Source organism: Ziziphus jujuba, chromosome 2 (genome assembly GCF_031755915.1).
Source record: "Ziziphus jujuba cultivar Dongzao chromosome 2, ASM3175591v1".
Lineage (NCBI taxonomy): Eukaryota > Viridiplantae > Streptophyta > Magnoliopsida > Rosales > Rhamnaceae > Ziziphus > Ziziphus jujuba.
The window spans coordinates 31,826,834-31,846,758 of NC_083380.1; positions in this window are offsets into that span (position 1 = coordinate 31,826,834).

Sequence of the window (19,925 nt, forward strand, 5' to 3'; positions counted from 1 at the left end):
GATTATTCCTATTACATATATATATATATACGTATGTGTTTTATATATAAATTGTTATCGAAGTGCTACCACTGTAGAAATTATTATAGCAAGATGAGAGGGATAAGGTGGTACCATATAGGAGTGTATCTTTGTGCAGGTAAATTTTGTGGTAAGACCTTCCCTTAGGGAAGATGCTGTCAAATTTTCCATTGGAAGGTTCGATGGTATTTCCCTGGGACAGGGCTTGTACAGGGTCCCGGTGAGGAGTTTTGGACTGGTCCTGACATACTGATCCAATTAACAACTAAAGTTCTATATGGCCAAACCACTAAAAGTATTTTTGAGTATCGATTGTTGAAATAATCTAAAAGTTGATACGATCAAATTATCCATAATCTTAGAATCCTAATAGTGTATAAATACCAAGCTATGGCTGCTGAGCTCAATTAGGTTTTCAATACTCAAGCATTTTAGGATTCCTCCCATCATACGTTGCAAGAATATATAGGCAATGTACTTGTGTGCATATCCCATGTTTTGTTCTTGTATTAAACACATTGCAATAGACTTTAACCTTGTTCATTATCAAGTGGCTAAAGAAACAGCTTTGGGTTATTCACTTGATATGTTTGACCAACTAGCTGATTCCTTGACAAAGTCATTGGCTCATCAACAACTTCAAATACACTAAGCCAAGATTGTGATCCTTGATGTAGCTCAATCCTATAGAAGCATAAAGAATCCAAATATCCTCACTAAATTTATTGCAAGTCTTTGTTAAAATTGTAGATTCTCTTTCCTTATTTTAAGATTTTACTTTAGGCATGTAAATCATTTAGATTTGTTATATCAGGTATACATATTGTACATAGTTGATTAATGGAAATATGCTCATATTTTTCAACATTCTTATACTTGATGAAAACCATTAAATTTCACAAGGTTTTGAAATTGACTCACATTTTCAAGGCTAGAAATTCTCATATTGGAACTTTTAGAACTCGATAATAGGTTAATTAATTATAAATTATCATTGATTAGGATTTTTTACAAAGTTTGAGTTGGAAAATTTAGTTCGTTCCAATTGGAGAGAAATGAAGTCTCTTCCATCATCTGTATTCCAATATATATATAAAATCTTTCTATGGTGCATACTCAAAGCTATAGATATATATCTTTAAATATATATATTAACAAAATCAAAAATGAAAATGTAACAACTCCGTATAAAAATAAAAAATAAAAAATACACCTATTGTATATGTTTGCGTAACACCACGTCCCAAAGTACAATGAAAATTTTCCAACTTTGACCGAGGTTGACCGTTGACCGTTGACTTTGACCATTGACCGAAGGGGTCAAAAGTTGACTTTTTGACTTGGATGGAATTCTAGGTTGACTGAGGTACCGTTACGAAGTACACGTTGGCACGAGTTTGTAGACTAGTAGCACGTTGAAAATGGAACTACGTTTTGAAAGTTATGAGCAAAACAAGATTGGGGTCCAAACTATCCAAGGGGTGCCGGAGTTGACTTTTTATTCATGCAAAGTTGAGCTTTGACTCATGCATGGTTGTGGAGTACTCATTGATATGAGTTCATAGACTAGCGGCACGCTTAAATTGGATAATATTATTTTTAATATTATTTAATTATTTTATTTTATTTTCTTTTCTTCCCTTTTCTTTCTTTTTTTTCTTTTTTCTTTTTTTCTTTTCCCCCACGTGGGAAAAACACCTAGCCACCCGAATTCCTTCTTCTTCTTCTTCCTCCTGCTTCTTCCTTTCCTTTCCTTTTCTTCCTCTCGGGCCCTTGCCGTTTCTTAAATTCCGGCCACCACCTTGCTACACGCGCCGGCCAGAGAGGATCGGGGGACGGAGGCGAGCTCGGCCATAAAATTTTACCGCCACCAGTTGCCGGACCCGCCCAGATCGGGCCGGAGAAGCCCAACGGCCGGAAATTTTCTCTCTTCTCTTTTCATGTGTTTTCCGGCCAACCCAGCTCGACCCATACCTCTATCCCACCATTTTCGACCCCTCTGAGTCCATTTCCTTGATTAGATTGCCCAAAACCCCCACTATTTGAGAGATCTCTCAAGTTCAAGTTCGGTCGGTACTTCCCGGGCAAATTCCGACCACAACCGGCGGAATTGGGAGCAATGGAGATCGGTAATGCAATCATCGTTCCATAAGCTTCGTTTCGGTGTATTACTTGTCAATTTTGGTTAACGTTTGTGTTTAACCCTCCGGGTACCGGGTATTATGTAACACCTCATCCCAAACCACATCGAAATTCTTGCACGTTGATCGAGGTTGACCGTTGACCGAGTGGGTCAAAAGTTGACTTTTTGTTCCAGTTGAAATTTCTAAGTTGACTGAGGTACCGTTACGAAGTACACGTTGGCACGAGTTCGTAGACTAGTAGCACGTCGAAAACGGAGCTACGGTTTGAATGTCCAAAAGGTGCTGGGAGTTGACTTTTTATGGTTGTAGAATTTTACTTTGACTTTTGTATGGTTGTAAAGTGCTCGTCGATACGAGTTCATAGACTAGCGGCATGCTTAAATTGGACATCTGGTTAAGAAGTTATGGACATGTGAAGTTTTCCGAATACCGTGATATTTTAATATATCTGGCTTAAGTGAACAATGACACCACGTGTCAACATCTGAGAGGTCCATGTGGGTGAACAGTGTCACCCATGATGGCTTTTATTTGGCAAAACGACGAGGGAGGAGAGAGAAAGAGAGAAAGGAGAGAGAGAAGGAGAGAGAAAACCACCGGCCACCGGAGTTGCGAAATTTTCTGGCCGATTCTTGCCACACGCGCTGGCCAGGCAGGAGCGCCTGTCAATTCCCGGGCAAACTCCCAAATTTCAAGGCCAACCGACCGGCGACGCATCCTGATTGGGGCTTTTCCGGCGGCAGCGCCGATTTCTTCAACCGCCGAGATCTCCACATTCCGGCCTCCATTATTGTCACCGCCGGTACCGTTGAGACCCTCTCCCTTCAATCTACAAAACCCCCAAAAATCTTAGCCACCAGCCACCGCACGCGCCGCCGGCGGCGACGGTTGCCCGTGACCGCGACGGCTCGCCGGAGAAATCCCTATTCCAGCGAGTACCCAGTTGCACCGCCGGTCCCTCCCCACTAATTCTAACCCCCTGAATCAAAATCCAGTGTCCTTTTCCTCCAATTCGTGACGGTTTGAGAGAATCAAAGAGTTGAATCCCAAAAGCTTTCCGGCGAGATTCCGGCCACCTCGGGTCCGATCTCCGGGAAGTAAGATCGGATTCGTAATCCTCGTCACTCAAGCTTCGATTCGGTATATTACTCGTTATTTTTGGTTCTCATTTGTGTTCACTCCCCGGGTACCCATTTGGAAGTTACCCGATTAAAATATTAATATATTTGGTTTGGTGTATTGTGGATGTTTTAGGTGCACGTGAGGGTAATGGAGTTGATCCTGCGGAGGATCTTGATTAATATACGTGCTTAAGGTGAGTGACCCACATTTCAAACTATTTTGGGGTAATTAATTATATTTATGTTGTGTTAATTTGATATCTAGAATTATGCTCATGTGGTGGAATTTAAATATAATTGTGGAAAAAATATTATTTTATATATATATACCTATTGGTGCTAGACGGAAATTTTGGGTTATTAAGAAATTCCCGATTATTATTATTGTTAATTGTATTTATTATGCATGAGCAAGGTATTTTCATTAATTAATTGTATCTGGATTTTGAGATTATTAATTAATTAAATATTTCAAGGAAAATATTGGTTTATATTGGTGGTTTCAAATTTTATAATTATGCCCGTGGAATATTAATTGATGGACTTTGTATTACGAGAAAAATTATTTGTATATTGTTATCAGTGGTTTTGTACCGGAAATGTTAAAGGAAAATGTGGGATGGTGAATTTGAAAAGTGGTATAATTCCCACGGTAAATTTTGTAAAATTGGGTTATTATTTTAGACGCACTCATACAGTATTGGTGTTCTGGCTGTATATGTGGATTAGCACGCAAGTTATTATGTCTCCCGTGAGTTGCCATTGGACCGAGGGTAGGCAAGTTTGATTTTGGCCATAGCCGCCCCCTCCGTGGCCGGGATGACGGCTTCAGCAACGGCGCTGTCGGGATGCCGAAGTGCCGTATGCAAGTTTCTCTCTTTAACCTCCCCGCCAATCGGTGCTTGGGACGCTAGGTATTGGAGGGCATCACTGGTATATAGTGTGGTGCGTCAAGTATAAATTTTCGGATAGAAATTTCAAACCCTAAAGTGTTCAAAAATTATTTGTTATATTTTATTACATTTTATTTATAACTGGGTTATTTAATTATTATTTATTAAATTAATTGATTCCTTGGTTTATGGGAAATACGAATAACGGGTTTTGTGAAAATATTTTAAAAGGGGAACATTTCCAACGGAGTGAATAGTGAGGGTTTTGAGAGAAAATATTACTTTCAAATGTTTATTATTTGTTTATTTATTTAATTGTTGGTATTAATTAAATTTCTTTATTTGTTATATTATTAATATTAAAGGTGTACAGTAGATAGGGTCACTCACTGAGATGATTAGCATCTCATATTTTTAAATTCTGTTCCCTTAGATGCAAGGGGTGGTAGACGTTCTTCCGGAGCGAACCTAATCTCCGTCGCTGTCATAGTTCGAGAAGTTATCTTTGTCTTCATTTATTTCAATTGTAATATTTCTTTCATCCTTGTTGTATTCTATACTTAATAGTACTTCATGAAGTTCTGTATACTGTCTTGGACATTTATGTATTAATTATGCACTGGATTACTGTTATTCATTTGGAGTGTTGTAAGAATCAAATTGTAGTATTGTGGGAGAAATAAGGGGATGATTATAGAAGTGTGTTTTCAGTGCAGGAAATTTTTGGTTAGTCCTACCCTTAGGGGAGGTGCTGCCAGATTTTCCGTTGGAAGGTTCAGTGGTATTCCCCTGGGATCAGGGCTTGTCTAGGGTTCCAGGGAGGAATTTTGGACGGGTCCTGACATGATTAGCATCTCATATTTTTAAATTCCGTTCCCCTAGGTCTAGGTTGGGAGACGTTAATCGTCCGAGGCGAGCCCGACGTCTCAGTTCAGTGCAGGAATATATTGTATTGTAGTAATGTGGGAGGAATAAGGGGGTGTATATAGAAGTGTGTTTTCAGTGCAGGAAATCTGTGGTAAGTCTCACAGATTTCTCCGCCGTCCGGCCTCCGTTTGCCTCACCGCCGATCCCGTTGGAATCCTCTCCCCTCAATCTACAAAACCGCCAAAAATCTCAGCCAACGGCCACCGCACGCGTCGCCGCCGGCGACTATTGCCGGTGACCGCGGTGGCTCCCCGGAAGTCACTGTTCAGGCGAGTACCCAGTTGCACCGCCGGTCCCTGTCCACTGATTCTGACCTCCTGAATCCAAATTTGGCATCCTTTTCCTCCAATTCGCGACGGTTTGGGAGAATTGAGGAGTCGAATCCCGAAAGCTTTCCGGCGAGATTCCGGCCACCTCGGGTCCAATCTCCGGAAAGTAAGACCGAATCCGTGATCCTCATCACTCAAGCTTCGATTCGGTATATGACTCGTAACTTTTAGTTGTCATTTGTGTTCGCTCCCCGGGTACCCATTTGAGAGTTACCCCATTAAAATATTAATATATTTGGTTGGTGTACTGTGGATGTTCTAGGAGCACGGGTGAGTCGTGGAATTGATCCCATGGAGGATCTTAGGTTAATTGCGTGCTCTAGGTGAGTGACCCACCTTTAAAAATATTTTGGGGCAGTTAATTATATTTAATTGGTGTTTAATTGATATTTGAATTATGCTCATGTGGTGCAATTTAATTATTATTTTATTGTGATTTAATTTTAATTATTATGCATGAGCAAGGTATTTTCAGTAATAAATTGTATGTGGTTTTAATATTATTTTTTGGCATAATTGGTTTAAATATTTTATGAAAATATTTGTTTAAATTGGTGGTTTAATTTTATAATTATGCCCACGGTATTTTATTTGTTGAACCTCGTATTATGAGAAAAATTATTGTTTTATTGGTTATCGATGTTTTCGTACCGGGTTGTTAAATAAAAATATGTAGGATGGTAAGTGTGCAAATTGGTATATTTCCCAAGGTAATTTTGAAAAGAACGGTACGGTTGATTTAATAATTATTTTAGACGCATTCATACAGTATTGGTGTTCTGGTGTATGTATATGTGGTTTAGAGCGCAAGTATTATGTCTCCCGTGAGTTGCCATTGGACCGAGGGCAGGCAAGTCTTATATATTGCGCATCAGCCGCCCCCCTCCTTGGCCGGGATGACGGTTTCAGCAGCGGTACTGTTGGGACGCCGAAGTGCCGTTTGCAAGTTTCTCTCTTTAATCTCCCCGCCAGTCGGTGCTTGGGACGCTGGGTATCGGAGGGCATCACTGGTATATGGTGTGGTGCACAAGTAGAAATTTTTCGGAAAGAAATTTCAAACCCCAAAGTGTTCAAAAATTATTTATTATAATTTATTACATTTTAATTATATTTGGGGTATTTAATTATTTGTTGTTTATTAAATTAATTGATCCCTTGGTTTTCGGGAAGTACGAATAACGGGTTTTGTGAAAATGTTTTAAAAGGGGAACATTTCCAACGAAGTGAATAGTGAGAGTTTTGAGTGAAATTATTACCTCAATTGTTTATTATTATTTATTTATTTAATTGTTGATATTAATTAAATTCTTTTATTTGTTATATTATTAATATTAAAGGTGTTCAGTAGATAGGGTCATTCACTGAGATGATTAGCATCTCACGTTTTTAAATTCCGTTCCCCTAGGTCTAGGTTGGGAGACATTGATTGTCCGGGGCGAGCCCAACGTCTCAGTTCGTTGCCGAAAGTCCAAGAAGTATTTCTTTCCTTTTTCCTCTCCATCTTATATTGCTTCCTTATCTGTCATTTTATTAATTCCACATTTAATTGTATAATGCTCTATATACTGTATTGGACATGTAGTTATTATTTATGCACTGAGTTGCTGTTATTCTTTGAAGTGCTGTAAATTTGTGGAATCAATTTGTAGTAACGTGGGAGGAATAAGGGGATGTTTATAGAAGTGTGTTTTCAGTGCAAGAAATTTTTTGGTAAGTCCTACCCTTAGGGGAGGTGCTGCCAGATTTTCTGTTGGAAGGTTCGGTGGTATTTCCCTGGGATCAGGGCTTGTCTAGGGTTCCGGGGAGGAATTCTGGACGGGTCCTGACATGATTAGCATCTCATATTTTTAAATTTCGTTCCTCTAGGTCCAGGTTGGGAGACGTTAATCGTCCGAGGCGAGCCCGACGTCTCAGTTCAATGCAAGAATATATTGTATTATAGTAATGTGAGAGGAATAAGGGGGTGTATATAGAAGTGTGTTTTCAGTGCAGGAAATTTGTGGTAAGTCCAACCCTTAGGGGAGGTTCTGCCGGATTTTCCATTGGAGGGTCCGGTAGGGTTTCCCTGGGATCATGGCTTGTCTAGGGTTCCGGTGAGGAATTTTGGACGGGTTCTGACATTTGATTGAATTTAACCATTTGATGTGATAGTCCAGATCACCTGCATGCGATATTATCCTCTTTGGGCTTGGGGAATCCTCTTACAATCCAGCTTTCAAGATTTTAAAAGGCCTTGCAATTGTTAGAGGGAATCCTCTTCCAACCCCTACCTGCCAATCCCACTGGCACGGGCTTTCAGGCCCAATCACGATATTGTCCGCTTTGGGCCTTGCCCGCACGGTTTTACGTTTCCTCATAGGAAGGCTTCGCAAAGGAAAGGTATCCACATGCTTATAAGCCATGCTTTGTTCCTCTTTCCAACTGATTTAGGACTTCACAATTGGACTGTGTTCGAGCCTCAAGTTTAAGTTTTTGGTATGGCAAAGTTTTGGGTTTAACCGGTAAGCTGTTGTGCAGTACTCTTTGACATGAGTTTGTAAACTGGTGGCATACGTAATTCTGAATTATGATTAAAAAGTTACAAATCGATGAAGTTTTAAGTATCAATATTTTTTTAGTATCCAAACCAATTCTAATTTTTGTCTTTTAATAGACCTAAAAGCATATAAATACTTGGAAGTGCATGCCTTAGGAATTGAACTTTCAAAATACCTAAAATATCTCTAAAAACCTAGCCAACCTGCAAGCCACATGTGACCCACCCATTGTGACGAACAATGTGGTTGGGTGCAAACAGCATTGGAGGGATACCTAGTGTCTAATCCCACATTGTCTTGGTATGAAATGTAGGATGGTTTAAATGTAATAATAGTCATTCTCATAACGTTGAGCCTTTTTTTTAAAATGATTGGCTTCATATTAAATGCAGTGGCTAAATTGGAGATAGTATTACAGAGAGTGACAGATTCGCCAGTAAAAAGGGGGTATTACAAATGATATGAGAGTCTGTAGTCAGCTGAAAGTGTGTTAACAAGGATGCTGGGCCCCTAAGAGTTTGGATTATGATGAACAATGTGGGCGAGGGCAAAAGGCACTAGCAAGCTACCTAGTATCCAATCTCATATCACTAGGTTCCAGAATGGGGATGGTTAAATGTAATGATAGTCAGTGTAACATCCCATCCCAAAATACGCCAAAAATTTTTCAAGTTGACCAGGTTTGATCGGGTTTGACCATCATTGACTGAGAAGGATCAAACTTTGACTTTTTGACTCGGAAAAAATTCTAGGTTGACCGAGACACCGTCGCGAAGTACGCAAGTAGCACGATGAAAACAGAGTTACGATTTGAAAGTTATAGGCAAAACAAGTTGAGGTCCAAATTATCCGAGAGTGCTAGAGTTGACTTTTTATTGTTATAGAAATGAGCTTTGACTCATGTACAGTTGTGAAGTACTTGTTGATACAATTCCATAGACTAGCGGCAAACCTGATTTGGACATTTCGGTAAAAAGTTATGGACCTGCAAAATTTTTTCGAATATTGTATTATTTTAATATTATTTTTAAACGTGTGAATAGTTTGCGCAATGTGTAACATTATGAAATGTGCCATGTGTCACGACAAAAAAATGCCACATGTCAACCATGATTAAATACTACATTATTTTATCTTATATTATTATTTTAATATTATTTTCTATATATTTATTATATTCTTTTTCTTTTTCTTTTCTTTTTTTTTTTTTTCTCCTCCATGTGGGAAAATGCCCCACAGGCTTTTTCTTCTTCTTCTTCCTTCTCTCCTCCTCCCTCTCGGCCCCACCTTGGTTTCTCCATTTCCGACCGCTAGAAGGCCACACGCGCTGGCCACCGTCGAAGCCCAGTCGCCAGTGAGCTCAATTGTGAAATTTGCTGGCAGGCCGACCGGCGACGCACCCAGATCGGCGGTAAAGCCGGCAGCGGCACAAATTCCATTTCCAATGATTTCGCCATTTTTCGACGTACCCAGTCCAAATTTATACTGTATCCCCCTTATTTTGGGTCCTGTGATCTTAAAAATGGCCTCCATTTGTTCAATTTCAAAGCGGATTGTGAGATATGCGAAGGAGGAGCTCGGCCGAAGCTTCCCGGTCAAATTCTGGCCACCACCTGTGGGTTTGTGGTCAATAGAAGTTAGAAATGTGTTCCTCATCTTATTAGCTTTCTATAGGCACCTTGTGAGATCCCACATCGGTTGGAAAGGGGAACGAAGCATGCCTTAAAAGAGGGTGTGGATACCTTTCCCTTGAGACGCGTTCCCATGAGGGAAAGTAAAACCGTGAGAGGTAAGATTGGGCTCACCACCTAGCTTCCAAAGCAGACAATATCTCGGTTGGGCCTAGGAGGCCCGGGCCAGTGGGACTAGCAGGTAGGGGTTGGAAGAGGATTCCCCCTAACCACTAAGACACGTTTTGACAAAACTTTGAGGCCAGGGGGGAAAGAGGGAGCGAACCCTAAGCCAAAGAGGACAATATCTTGATGCAGGTGATACTAGGCTGTTACAGATGGTATCAGAGCCAGTATCCAGATCGGTGTGCCAGCGAGGATGCTGGGCCCCAAGGGGGGAGGATTGTGAGATCCCACATCGGTTGGAAAAGGGAACGAAGCATGCCTTAAAAGAGGGTGTGGATACCTTTCCCTTGAGACTCGTTCCCATGAGAGAAAGTAAATCCGTGAGAGGTAGGATTGGGCTCACCACCTAGCTTCCAAAGCAGACAATATCTCGGTTGGGCCTGGGAGGCCTGGGCCAGTGGGACTGGCAGGTAGGGGTTGGAAAAGGATTCCCCCTAACCACTGAGACGCGTTTTGACAAAACCTTGAGGCCAGGGGGGAGAGAGGGAGTGAAACCTGGGCCAAAGAGGACAATATCTTGATGCGGGTGGTACTGGGCTGTTACACACCTCATTTGTGAATTTTGGTTAACGTTTGTGTTAAATCCTCCGGATAACTGTGTATAATTTATCCGATTAAAATATTATTTTAATTGGTTTGTGTATTGTTGATGCTTTAGGAGCACGTGTGAATTATGGAATTCATCCTATGGAGGATCCTTGTATAATTGCATGCTGAAGTTGAGTGACCCACCTTCAAAATTATTTTGGGTTGGTAAATTGTATATATTTTGTGTTGATTATATATTTGGAAATTTTATTTCATGTGTTAATTGTTTAGTAAATTTCTAATTGAAATTTTATGCCAAAATTGAAGGAATTAAATTATTTGTGTATTATAAATATTTTGGGTTTTAAGAATTTTCTTGAATTTGAGGTTTAATTTAATAATTATGAAATTTTGTTGTTGGAATATTTTATAATTAGATATTTGAAAAATATGTTTTATGTATTTGATATTAAGAGAATTTCCATCTAAATTATATTTCCAATGTAACACCCCGTCCCGAACCATATCGGAATTTTTGCACGTTGACCGAGGTTGACCGTTGACCGTTGACCGAAAGGGTCAAAAGTTGACTTTTTGATCCGGTTGGAATTCTAGGTTGACTGAGGTACTGTTACGAAGTACATGTTGGCACGAGTTCGTAGACTGGTAGCACGTTGAAAACGGGGCTACGGTTTGAAAGTTTTGGGCAAAACGAGTTGAGGTCCAAACTGTCCAAGGAGTGCCGGGGTTGACTTTTTATTCATGCAAGGTTGAGCGTTGACTCATGCATGGTTGTGAAGTGCTCGTCGATACGAGTCCGTAGACTAGCGGCACGTCCGATTTGGACATGTGGTTTGCAAGTTATGGACCTGTAAAGTTTTTCAAATACTGTATTATTTTAATATTATTTTCACTGCCAGCCGCCGCCGGACGCGCGCCGATCGGGCCGGAGAAGCCGCCGGCCGCCGGAATTTCTCTCTCCTCTTTTCTTGTGTTTTCCGGCCAGCCCAATCCGAATTGAGCCTCCTCTCCCCCTATTTTGGGTCCTCTGAATCCAAAAATGGCCTCCAATCTCAAAAATTCGATGCGGTTTGCGAGATACGAGGAAGTGAAAACCGGCCGAACCTTTCCGGCCACCTCCGGAGGAATTGGGGTCGATGGAGACCGAATTGGTGATCCTCGTCCCACGAGCTTCGATTCGGTATATTATTCGCCTATTTTGGCTACCGTTTGTGTTTGATCCCCCGGGTACCGGGTATTATTTACCCGAATAAAATATTAATTTATTTGACTGTCTGTGAATTTTGTTCTAGGAGCACCGGTGAGTCGTAGAATTGATCCCGTGGTGGATCATGGGTTAATTACGTGCTCCAGGTGAGTGATCCACCTTTAAAAATATTTTTGGGGTAATTAATTGTATTTATGTGGTATTAATTGGATATCTGTAAATTGTGCTCATGTGGTGTATTTTAAATATAATCGGGAAAAATATTATTTTATATATATATATATATTTACCCATTGGTGTTAAATGAAATTTTGGGTCATTAGAAATTCCCGATTATTATTTTATTGTGATTAAACGGTATTTATTACACATGAGCAAGTATTTTCAGTAATTGATTGTGTCTGGATTTTATATCATTTTTGGGCAATTAATTATGTTAAATTGGTATTTAAATTATGCTCATGTGGTGTGGTTTAATTATGAATTATATTGTGGTTAATTTATTATGCATGAGCAAGGTGTATTTTGGTAGTATTTGTACATGGTTTTTAAAATTGATTTTCCGGGTATAATTGGGTTAAATATTTTATGAAAATATTTGTTTAAATTTTATAAATTATGCCCGCGGTATTTTTATGGTTGCATCTTGTACTTTGAGAAAATTGTGGTTTGTTGGTTATCAATGTTTCGTACCGGGTTATTAAATAAAAATATGTGGGATGGTGTTTTGTGAAAATTTGGTATACTTCCCACGGTGGTTTTTGGAAAAACGGTACGGTTGGTTATTAATGTTTATTTTTAGACGCACTCATACAGTATTGGTGTTCTGGTGTATGGTGTATGGACACGTGGTAGCACGCGGTTATTATGTGGTTTAGCGTACGGTTATTACTTCACCCGTGAGTTGCCATTGGACCGTGGGCAGGCAAGGTTATTGTTGTGCACAGCCGCCCTCCTCCTTGGCCGGGTGATGGTTTTAGCAGCGGTACTGTCGGGACGCCGAAGTGACCGTTGCAGGTTTCTCTCTTTAACCCCCCGCCAGTCGGTGCTCAGGACGCTGGGTATCGGAGGGCATCACCGGTATATGGTGTGGTGCGTCGGCGTAAATTGCAATTAAAGTTTAAAACCCCAAAGGTGTTCTAAAATTATTTATTATAATTTATTACATTTTATTTATATTTGGGGTATTTCTTTGTTTATTGTTGTTTATTAATTTGTTTGGTTCCTTGGTTTTTGGGAAGTACGTACAAGGGTTTTGTGAAAATGTTTTAAAAGGGGAACTTTTCCAACTGAGAGAATTGTAAAGGTTTTGAGAGAAATTATTATTTTCCAATTAATTATTATCTATCTACTGTATTACTGTGGTATTATATTGTATAGTAGATAGGGTCACTCACTGAGATGATTAGCATCTCACACTCTTAAATTCTGTTCCCTTAGGTCCAGGTTGGAGACGTTGATTGTCCGAGGCGAGCCCAATGTCTCAGTTCGTTGCCGAAGGTTCAAGAAGTTTTTCTTCCCTTTTTCCTCTTGAACTTGTATTGTTTCCGTATCTGTCATTTTATAGATTCCGCATGTATCTGTATAATGCTCTGTATACTGTATTGACGTGTAGTTGTTTTTATGCACTGGGTTGCTGCTGTTGTTTTATTTTTGAAGTGCTGCAATTTGTGGAAACAATTTGTAGTTTGTGGGAGGAATAAGGGGATATTTTTAGAAGTGTGTTTTCAGTGCAGGTAATTTGTGGTAAGTAAATCCCTTAGGGGAGGTGCTGCCAGATTTTCCGTTGGAAGGTTCGGTGGTATTTCCCTGGGATCAGGGCTTGTCTAGGGTTCCGGGGAAAGGAATTCTGGACGGGTCCTGACATCCAATGTATGTTGTTTTAATATATGTTTGGGTGCCAAAAATATATTTGGGAATTAAAAGAAATTGTGATTTCAATTTCCTTTTATAATTGATATGTTTATCATGTGATTTAATTATATTTTGAAATTTCAAGAATTGAAGGAATATTTATTTTAAATTATTGTTGATTTCATTGATGGATTTAAAATTGATGGAATTTATATCGATGGATTTATGCTGGTGATATTAAAGAAAAATGTGAGAATGTGAATTTGAAAAACAATATAATTCCCACCGTGAATTTTGGAAAATTTGGGTATTTTAATAATAAACTTGATTATTTGTTTTAGACGCACTCATACAATACTGGTGTTCTGTACTGTATATGTGGATGAGCGCGTAAGTTATAATATCTTCCGTGAGTTGCCATCGGACCAAGAGCAGACAAGTTTTATATGGTGCACATAAGCCTCCCCCCTCCATGGCCGGGATGACGGTTTAAGCAGCAGCGCTGTCGGAACGCGGAAGCGACCGTATGCAAGTTTTTCTTTTTAATCCCCCGCCAAATGGTGCTCATGACGCTAGGTATCATAGGGCATCACTGGTATATAGTATGGTGCGTCAAGTTATTTTCTCGATACGAATTTCAAACCAAGATGCTTTAAAATCGTATTTAAAATTAAACATATTTAATTTTGTTTTATTGTTTATTTCAAACTAATATTTTCTAAAATGTATTTATTCATGTTTTTATCAATTATTTTAAATTGGTGTTTAGAATTTTATTTTTACCATGTTGATATTATTTATTTAAATTTTGAGATTTTAACATGAATTTTATTGTATTCTTTTATCTATTTTAAATTGAAGTTTAAAATCTATTAAAATGTTTCTTTGATTATTTCATTAATTTAAATAATAAATTTTATAATTTATATATTGAGTTTATTTTTGTTTTATGTCAAATTTCTTTAATACAACTTTATTTATGATTTTATTTATTTTATCTAGTGATGTCTTATTCTAAATTTAATTATTGGATTTTAAAAATGTTTCAATGTATATATTGAGTTCTAAATTAATATTTGTATTTATGTGCATTCTAAATTATTGCATTCCGTTTAATTTGATATTTCCTTAATTATTTTTAATGTAAATTTTATTGTGATTTTGCTTATTTTATTTATGACATTTTGCGTACAATTTAATAATTGTTATAAAAATTATTCTTGTTTCTTATTATACATTCTTGATCTTTAATTTAATGGGTTTTATTTATAATTTATTTAATTAATTATTCCTTGATTTTTGGGGTATAATTATTGGGTTTTGTGAAATTGTTTTAAAAAAGAAACTTTTCCAACTGAGTAAACTGTGGGAGTTTTGAGAGAAAGTAATATTTCAACTACTTATTATTTATTATTAATTAATCAAGTTCATTTTATCATTATATTATTATTATTATTATTATTATTATTATGATTGTGTCGTAGTTAGGGTCACTCACTGAGATGATTAGCATCTCATGTTTTTGAATTCCGTTCTTCTAGACCCAGGTTAGTAGACGTTGATTGTCCAAAGACAAGTTCAATGTCTTGTTAATTGCTGAAAGTTCAAGGAGCCTTACTTACTTTTCTTCACTATCCTGTATTGTTTCTTTTATCCTTTGTTGTATTAAATTTCATATTTAATTGTATCTCGATAAAGTTCCATATATTGTCTTGAACATTTATTTATTAATTATGCACTGATTTCCTGTTATTTATTTGAAGTGCTGCAAATTTATGGAATTAAATTGTAGTAAGGTGGGAGGAATAAGGTGGTGTATATAGAAGTGTGTTTTCAATGCAGGAAGTTTGTATTAAGTCCAATGCTTGGGTGAGGTTCTGCCAGATTTTCCATTGGAGGGTCCGATAGGATTTCCCTGAGATCAGGGCTTGTCTAGGGTTCCAGTGAGGAATTTTGGACAGATCCTGACAATTAGTCTCATAATGCAGAGGCTTTTTTTAAGTGATTGCCTTCAAGATTCAAAAAACTCTAATGTTAAACGTGCTTAGATGAGAGTAGTCCAAAGATAGGTAACCTCCTAGGAAGCACTGAACAAAAAATCTCATATCGAATGCGGTAGTTAAATTAAGGATAATATCTGTAGAATGACAAGTCTACCAATGGAGACGGTGAATCACACCCACCACCACCCACATCCATTGTGCAACCCAATGAAATTGACCATTTTTCTAGCCAAGATCCTTACGCATACTAGACCACCATGTTACCCACTCAATTTTTGGCCTAGCCACCAAAAATCATGGTTAGTAGCCATTGAACTTGTTGGGATTGAGGAATTTTTTGACAATGGCAACAATTTCTACTCAACTTGATTTTGGCCAAATTTCGACCATTTCAAGCCATAGGTTTGATCCTCCTACTTATTTTGGACCTCTTGAATTCATTTCTAGCCTCAATTTGCTTCAATTTTGCATCATTTAAAAGATCTAACAATCTCAAGTTTAACCAAAATTTTAGATGCTTTTTCCAATCACCGGTGATGTTTTTGGACCAAGGTGAGCGTACCGTCTTGTTACCCATTTCACAAGTTTCAATATAGTATATAATTTGTGAGTTTTGGACAACATTTGAGTATATTTCATTTTTGGATCAATTAGTTAATTATCAGGTAAAATTAATCTGTGTTTGGATAATTTAAGATCAAATTGGTGTTGGGGATGAATTTTTACATGTTATTAGGTCCTATTAAAATATCTAATTTCATAAAATTGACTTGCAATTGAAAAAAGAACCTATTGAGAATTTGTTCCCTAATTTTTAGTACAATTGTTTGTAAGAAGTCAAATTTATTTGCATAATATTATATTATTTGCTTCTTCTTCTTTTTTTTTTTTTTAATAATTTACTAAATACCTTTAAAGGTATGGTATGCTCTTACGCACTTAGAGACATTGAGTGTTAACTAAATATTCAACAGAGACGTAAGGGAAGAAGATGGTAACTGGCTTTTACTCTAATCACCATTAATATAACCACTATTGTGGTTTTAGTCATTATTGTCATCATTAGATTAGCTTTGTATAAATAGCTTTCTATTTTCTTGTCTTGGAAATTCTAGATTTGGATGTACACATGAGAGAGAGAGCGAGAGAGAGAGAGAGAGAGAGAGAGAGAGAGAGTTTATTCAACTCTTGAGAGAGAGAGAGAGAGAGTTTATTCAACTCTTTCATCTTGAAATATGTGAGGTGTATATCTATGCATAACTGTGACTTTTGTTAAGGGTGTATGTCAGGACCCATCCAGAATTCCTTCCCCGGAACCCTAGACAGCCCTGATCCCAGGGAAACCCTACCGGACCCTCCAACGGAAAATCCGACAGAGCCTCCCCTAAGGGATTTACTTACCACAAACTACCTGCACTGAAAACACACTTCTATAAACATCCCCTTATTCCTCCCACAAACTACAAACTGATTCCACAAATCCCAGCACTTCTCAAAAGCAACAACAGTCCAGTGCATAAATAAAACAGAAATATCCCAATAGTATACAGAGCTTTAAGAAGTGCTAAACAACAGAAATACAACAAGGCTGAAAGAAATAATACACTGAAATGAAAGAGTACAAAGAAACTTCTCGAAACACAACAGCAGCGGAAAACTTGGTTCGCTCCGGAAGAACGTCTACCACCACTTGCACCTAAGGGAACGGAATTTAAGAGTGTGAGATGCTAATCATCTCCGTGAGTAACCCAAACTACTGAACACCTTTTGATAATAAAAAATAATAGTAATAGCAATTAAAGAATAGAACAAATACCAACAATTAATAAATAAATAATAATAACTGTTGGAAAATAATAATTTCCCTCAAAACTCTCACCAATCGCTCCATTTGAAATGTTCCCTTTTTAAAACCTTTTCGCAAAACCCAATGTACATACCTCCCAAAAACCAAGGGATTAAACCATTTGATAAACAATAAATAAACAGAAAACATACCGCAAATATATAATAAAAATATAATAAATTATAGTAAATAATTTTGAACACCTTTGGGGTTTAAACTACTATTTGCAATTTACACCGACAATTACACCTGACGCACCACACCATATACCGGTGATGCCCTCCGATACCCAGCGTCCCGAGCACCGACTGGCGGGGGGGTTAAAGAGAGAAACCTGCAACGGTCACTTCGGCGTCCCGACAGTACCGCTGCTAAAAACCATCACCCGGCCAAGGAGGGGGGCGGCTGTGGCCAATAACAACTTGCCTGCCCACGGTCCAATGGCAACTCACGGGTGAAGTAAAAACCGCACGCTAAACCACATAATAACCACGTGCTAAACCACGTGTCCATACACCATACACCAGAACACCAATACTGTATGAGTGCGTCTAAAAATAACCATTAACAACCAACCGTACCGTTTTTTCCAAAAACCACCGTGGGAAGTATACCAAAATTTCACAAAACACCATCCCACATATTTTTATTCAACAACCCAGTACGAAACATTGATAACCAACAAACCACAATTTTTTCGAAATACGAAATGCAACCATAAAAATACCACGGGCATAATTTATAAAATTTAACAAATATTTTCGTAAAATATTTATCCCAATTATGCCCGAGAAATCAATACTGAAAACCACGTACAAATAATACCGAAACATACTATACTCATGCATAATAAATAAATTAAACCACAATAAACCATAAATAAATCACACCACATGAGCATAAATTTAAATACCAAATTAAATACCAATTAAATATGATTAATTGCCCAAAATAATTTTTGAAGGTGGGTCACTCACCTGGAGCGCGCAAATCAACTAAGATCCTCCTCGGGATCAACTCCACTACTCGCGCGTGCACCTAAACAACCACAGTGCACAAACCAAAAATATTAATATTTTATTCGGGTAATTCCCAAATGGATACCCGGGGAGCAAATAGCAAACGACATCTAAGGGTTATGAGTTATATACCGAATCGAAGCTCGCGTGATGAGGATCACGGATTCGGTCTTACTTTCCGGTGATCGGACCCGACGGGGTCGGAATCTCGTCGGAAAGCTTTTCGAGTTTCGGCTCCGCAATTCTCCCAAACCGTCGTGAATTGGCGGAAAGGGAAGCCGGATTCGGGTTCAGGAGGTCGAACACTGCGGACTGGAGCTGGCCGGAATTTCGGGTACTCGCCGGAACAGTACTTTCCGGCGAGCCACCACGGTCACCGGCAACCGTCGTCGGCGGCGGCGCATACGGTGGCCGTTGGTCGTGAAATTTTGCAGACTTGTAGATCTTGAGGAGAGCAACCCAACGGAACCAGCGGTGAGCAAAACGGAGGTCGGACGGCGGAGAAATCACCGATTGAAGATTTTCGGCCCCTCGCCGGAAAATGCTCCGATCCCGGCCCGTTGGTGGTCCGATGGCCGTGATTTTTGGTGGGTCAGCCGGACTTGAGGAGAGGATGAAGGCTAGCTGGCACGTGTGGCCGGAAAATGGCCGGAAAAGGGTCGATTTGCGGTGGCCGGCGGTGGAGGGGAAAAAGTCACCGCCGAACTTCGGAGGTCCGATCCGGGAGCGTCCGGCGGCCGTTCGCCGTGAAATTTGGAGGTTTTGTCGGAAATGAGGAGGGCAACGTTGCTGGCCGGCGCGTGGAAAAATGAACAGTGGAAAAATTTCGGTGGCCGGTGGTCCTCTCTCTCTCTTTCTCTCTCCTCTCTCTCTTTCTCTCTCTTCCCCGAGACTTTTAACAAATAAAAACCCTTGTGTGACACTGTTCATGCCACGTGGACCAATCAAAAGCTGACATGTGGTATTTCACTGTTCACCGACCCAAAAACATTAAAATATTACGGTATCCGGTAAACTTCAAACGTCCATAACTTTTTAACCGGATGCCCGTTTTGAGCGTGCCACTAGTCTGTGAACTCGTATCGACGAGCACTTCACAAGCATGCATGAGTCAAAGCTCAATTCCCCATAAACAAAAAGTCAACTTTGGCACCCCCTGGACAGTTTGGACCGCAACTTGTTTCGTCCATAACTTTCAAACCGTAGCTCCATTTTCGACGTGCTACCAGTCTACGAACTCGTGGCATCGTGCTCTTCGCCACGGTACCCTGGTCAACTCGAAATCCCACCGAGTCAAAAAGTCAACTTTTGACCCCCTTCGTTCAATGGTCAATGGTCAACCTCGGTCAACGTGCACGGATTCCGGTGCGATTTGGAACGGGGTGTTACAGTGTAAGAGTTGTAGTGGACTTAATTTGTTTACAGTTGAAGTCATTATTGGGAAAACCCAATTGAATAATTAAATCAACGTTAGAATTTTTATTAAGTTTTTTTCTTCCAATTGTAATCTGCGATTGCTAGATGCAATCGAAAGGGCAGATGATGAGATCAGTTGGAAATGCCGAGGGATAATATAGTTATTATTCGCAATTAATTAGTCTTAAAGATAGTGATTAGTC